Below are 6,000 nucleotides of genomic sequence, written 5' to 3'. Positions count from 1 at the left end.
TCAGGTTGGTGTATGGTAGAAACTAGAGCTCAAGCAATGGCCAATGAAAGAATGGACAAACTTGAAGAATCCATCCAATCCATCAATAAGAAGCTTACCGGACTATGTCTCTAGGTCCAGCAATTAATCCCGAAGGGCAAGGAGCAAGCCCACGAGGAGGCGTATAATGACAATGAATACAATGAGGGTGAGTCTAGCCACTCTCATGTCTGGCACACCCACCCACCACCCAGTCAGCGACCTCCCAAGTTGGATATGCATAAATTTGACGGTTCTCACCCGTCCGCATGGATAGCACAAATGCAGCAGTATTTCAAACTGAATCATATCTTAGATGATGCGACTAAGCTTATGTTTGGGAGCATGTACTTGGAAAATGAACGGTGGCAATGGTGGGAATGGCATCAACGTTGCAATGGACCTTTTAAGACTTGGACCCAATTTACCAAAGCTCTTCGAGACTGCTTTCAACAGGAGGACTCTTTTTTGGGTCGTCTTACTAAGCTCCGACAGACCGGTACAGTGGATGAATATATTACAGCTTTTGAAGCCTTAGCCTTCCGCACTTGGGGTCTCTCAAATGAGTTCTACATGGAATGTTTTATCAGTGGTATTAAAGAAGCCATCAAAGCTCAAGTATTAATCCACCACCCTCCCACTTGGACAGAGGCTTGCAAGGTAGCCCGTAACGTTGAACGTGAATTAGCAGCCCAATACAGTCGCCCAAATTTCCTCGCTAAAGGTCGTCCCCCACAGGCTCACAACACGACTCAAACACTTAAGGTCCAAAAGGTGTCACCTGCGGAAATGGCCAAAAGAAGGAAGCAAGGACTATGTTACTACTGTGATGAAAAATACTCCCCAGGTCATAAATGCAAGGAGCCCAAATTTTTTCAAATAGATGCCACTGACTACAGCTCAACAGAGGAACATCCACCACTTGAGGAACATGAGGCGCTAGAAGAAGACAACCCAAAGGAGAATGTCTCTAACGAACCAGTTATTTCGCTGCACGCGTTTGCAGGGATTTCTTCCCCTCAAACTCTCAAAATCAGGGGTTTTCTTAAAAATCGCCCAGTAGTAGTCTTGATTGATAGTGGAAGTACCCATAATTTCATCCATCAAAAAATCGCAGAAGCAGCGCATTGTTTTGTACGAGTAGTTTCTAACTTCCAAGTCCAAATTGCGGATGGGGGCACAATGAAATGTGAAGGCCGCTGTGAAAATGTCAAACTTGAAATGGGGGATTATCATTTGAAAACCCACATGTTTTCCATACACATCGGAGGTTGCGACATTGTCCTTGGCGCTGAATGGCTCTGCACTCTTGGGCCACTCACAATGGATTTCCAGGAGTTATATATGAGTTTTAAGCAGAACAACTCCACACAAACCCTCCGTGGCCTCCAGGTGGGAGCCCCCTCTATCATCAGCTCGCATAGGATGGAAAAATTGTTAGAAAAGGGCCATCGTGGAGTGGTAGCTCAATTTAATGCCATCCAGGTAGTCGAAACGAAGTCTCTGCCAATTCATCCTGAGATGCAATAGATTTTAAATAACGATCTGTCGGTCTTTGACAAGCCTCATGAGCTTCTACCCTCGCGAGGGGAACATGATCATAGCATCACCTTGGTTCCAGGGGCCCATCCCCCAAATGTGCGGCCATACAGATATCCGTTCACCCAAAAGAACGAAATAGAAAAAATAATCAAGGAACTTTTGGAAGCAGGTGTCATTCATCCCAGCATTAGTCCTTATTCATCCACAGTGGTCATGGTGCTCAAGAAAGATGGGGAGTGGTGGATGTGTCCTGACTTCAGGGCCCTCAATAAGTTGACTGTCAAAGATAAATTTCCCATCCCGGTGGTTGACGATTTACTGGACGAACTCAATGGGGCTCAATTCTTCACTAAGTTGGATCTTCGCTCAGGCTACCACCAAATTCGCATGAAGGAAGTCGACATTCCCAAGACGGCTTTCAGAACTCATGAAGGCCATTATGAGTTCCTGGTCATGCCATTTGGTCTTTGTAATGCCCCCTCTACTTTTCAGAGCCTTATGAATCACATTCTCAAACCATATCTCAGGAAATTTTTCCTTGTCTTCTTCGATGACATCCTCATCTATAGTGGCACTTGGGCTACACATCTTCAGCATGTAGATCTACTCTTGCAACTACTCCGCAAGCATAAATTATTTGTCAAGATGTCCAAGTGTTCGTTTGGCATGGAAGAAGTTGAGTATTTGGGCCACATTGTGGGGCGTGAAGGTGTCAAGGTGGACCCCAAAAAGATCCAGGCAATGCAAGAATGGCCTCAACCTAAGACCTTGAAGAGCTTGAGAGGATTTTTGGGTCTCACAGGCTATTATCGTAAATTTGTCCGCAACTATGGCCGCATAGAGAAGCCCCTCACTCAACTCCTAAATAAAAATTCCTTCTTCTGGAACGAGGAAGCACAACAGGTATTTACCGCTCTCAAAAACGCCATGTGTTCCACTCCAGTCTTAGCACTACCTGGCTTCACCAAATCCTTTTTCATTGAATGTGATGCTTCCGGTACACGTATTGGGGCAGTCTTAATGCAGGAAGGGAGACCGTTGGCCTTCACAAGCCAACAACTCAGTGGGAGGAATTTGGGCCAATCTACCTACGAGAAGGAAATGATGGCCATCTTACATGCAGTCGAGACCTGGTGACCTTACTTATTGGGGAAATGTTTCCAAATCCGCACAGATCATCACAGTCTTAAATATTTTTTGGAGCAACGCCTATCCTCCCCACAACAAAATAAATGGTTAGCCAATATGCTGGGATATGATTATGAGATCATTTACAAGAAATGGAAAGACAATAGTGTAGCAGATGCATTATCTCGCCAATTTGAGGAGGAAAGTACTCTGCTCGCAATTTCCCTCCCCATTCCAGACTGGATTGAAGAGGCTCGCAGGGAATGGTTTACACACCCTGGGCTCTCCCAACTCATTTCTCAATTGCAGGTAGATCCAAATTCCACCAAGGGCTACTCGTGGCAGAATGATATTCTTCGCTACAAGGACAGAGTCATAATATCACCAACATCCACCCTCAAAAGTCGCATTTTGGGAGAATTGCACTCATCTCCCATTGCAGGACATTCGGGCTTTCAGAAGACGTATGCTCGCACCAGAAGATCATTCTTTTGGACAGGCATGAAAAAGGACATCCTCACTTTCATAGCAGAATGTGATGTCTGTCAACGCCACAAAGGGGAAACCGTCAGCACACCCGGCACATTACAACCATTGCCCATTCCGGTATCAATTTGGACGGAGGTTTCTATGGATTTCATTACAGGTCTTCCAAAGTCCGGGAACAAGTCAGTCATCATGGTGGTTGTGGACCGACTGTCGAAGTATGCTCATTTCCACGCCCTACCCCACCCGTTTACACCAACCTTGGTTGCTCAATCTTTCATGGATCAGATATTCAAATTGCATGGGATACCCACTTCTATTGTGTCCGACCGCGACCTGATCTTCACCAGTAATGTTTGGCAGGCACTCTTCAGAATACAAGGCACTCAACTCAAACTCAGTACTTCATATCATCCGCAAACAGATGTTCAAACCGAAGCCGTCAACAAATGTCTAGAAACCTACCTTAGGTGTTTCACTTCAGAAAAGAAACACCTTTGGGTACAGTGGTTACCTCTGGTTGAATGGTGGTATAACACCAACTGTCATGCCACCACTAAAATGACTCCCTATGAAGCAGTATATGGTCATCTTCCTCCTTCCCCTACTTCTTATCTCAAGGGGTTCTCCAAAGTACAAGCAATGGATCAACTCCTACAACACCGCGCAACCATGCTCGCCCATCTTAGGGAGAATCTTCATCAAGCTCAGAACCGCATGAAGCAACAGGTCAACCAGCATCACTCTGAGCACCAATTTCAAGAAGGGGATCAGGTCTTTTTGAGGCTGCAACCATATAACCAAACATCACTCAAAGACAAGGGTTGTCAAAAGCTCTCTCCAAAATTCTACTGACCATACCAAGTACTTCAGCGCATTGGAGAAGTGGCTTACAAGTTGGCTTTGCCACCTACTGCAAAAATCCATCTAGTTTTCCATGTATCGTGCCTCAAGAAAGTGATTGGGAACAATTGCCGAGTTCAAACCAGTCTACCTGAATTGGACGAAGAAGGGTCAATCTGGCTTCAACCTGAACAGGTTCTAGACACACGAGACAAGCACCTGCGCGACCGCATGATTAAGGAAGTCCTCGTCAAATGGAAAGACACCTCTCCGGAAGATGCAACTTGGGAACCAGCCACTATTCTTCAGCAGTTTCTGCAGCTTCAGCCATGAGGACAAGGCTAGTATTAAGGGGGAGGGCATGTTAGGGTCCCACCCTAACTCCTTATTTATGTCATGGGATCACGTCATAGTCAAGAGTCAATAAAGCCCATATTAATAACTGTAAGTGGTTAACCCGCAATTAATGACGCGACCACAGTTAGTTGCAAATGGGTAGTAGTATTAGATAGATGGTATTAATAAAACCCACGGTATTGGCCCGTGGTATTGCATGTATGAGTCATATATAAAGGATAGAGACTCCCTGCGAGGAGCATCGTGTCTTATTTTGTAGTCGAGCTCTGCTCGATTGGAGGTTGCCCCCTCGAAGGGGCAAGTGAACATTACTCTCTGAATAATAAAATCATTGTTATTCTGTGTTCTGGGTATCTTTTCTTCACATATTCTTTATTTGGGTATCATTTTGCAGGTTAAGAGCATAACAAAGCAGCACCTGCAGAGGAATAGGCTGAAGAGACAATAGGGGCATGGGTAGTACTATTTCATTAGCCAAAGTGAACTAACCTATCATTCACTTTCTTTTGTTGGGTTGTTGTCTGATCCTATTATGTACATAATATGATTATTTCTTGATGAATCTTTTCAAGAACTTTGAGGACTCTTAAAATATAAGGTACTCCCTCAGATAGGATCTATGGTGGATGATCCACTCATCCAATCAGTAGATGTATCGTTAGACTAATAACTACCCTTTCTTATTTCTTTATCATTGCCCTATAGTTGGACTTCTCCATCCTTAACCTTTCTTACTAAAGTCCTCTATTAATTGCCCTCATTACTTTACTGCTCTTTATGACTTTATCAATAACCATAAGATACACTAATGCCACGAGGAAGGGGAAACAACATCATACACCAGATACTTCGCTCCCCTTGATTACGTATTTTTAGTGTAGAACACCAACTACCTGTTATATGTACAGTTCATAAAGAAGAAGAACATATAAACTAATAAGAGTGCATTTTAGAATAAGAGTTGTCATAGGAACTTTGTTGTTGTCTCTGTAGAGTGAGGAGTTCAATCTAATATTCCTTAGAGATTCCTAATGTTCCTTATAGAGTACAAGCTAGTATAAGTTCAGTCTAATTATAAGAATAGTATTTTGATATCCTATTACCTGATCCAGGAAAGGTGATAGCCCCTTACCAAGGATCTACATAAGAGAGTTATAGGCAACATCGTTATTCATCAAGTCACTAGGAGCACTTCTTCAAAATTAGCAATTAGATGTGCCTTTATCCACCAAAGCAAAGACAATAATAGATACATACTCAGAGACATAAACAGATACATTCACAGCTATATCAACAGTAAAAATAGCACATACATAGACAGGAATAGGCTAAGCAGTCCATTCTTATTTAGACTCTTTTTATCCATTAACATACCACTCAAAGAGGTGGAGGATCATGCATTCTTCCTTTCTATAGTACACAACCACGTCATTGTATTCCTATTATAGGTTCTTCCACTTTTTACTACTTTATAGGAGGGCAAGACTTTGTATTCGTATAGATAAGCAACAACCAATATTAATATACAGTAGGAGCCCAGTCTTAAGCCTTAGCGAGACCTCAACCTTTATATACTTCTCTTTGGGCCTGAGAAATGGTGATGCTTTGGCTCCTAGGCACAAATCC

This window comes from Pinus tabuliformis, chromosome 1_2 (genome assembly GCF_031772625.1).
Source record: "Pinus tabuliformis cultivar Carrire ecotype Pingquan chromosome 1_2, CPIR1, whole genome shotgun sequence".
NCBI classification, from domain to species: Eukaryota; Viridiplantae; Streptophyta; class Pinopsida; order Pinales; family Pinaceae; genus Pinus; species Pinus tabuliformis.
This window is presented reverse-complemented; position numbering follows the sequence as displayed.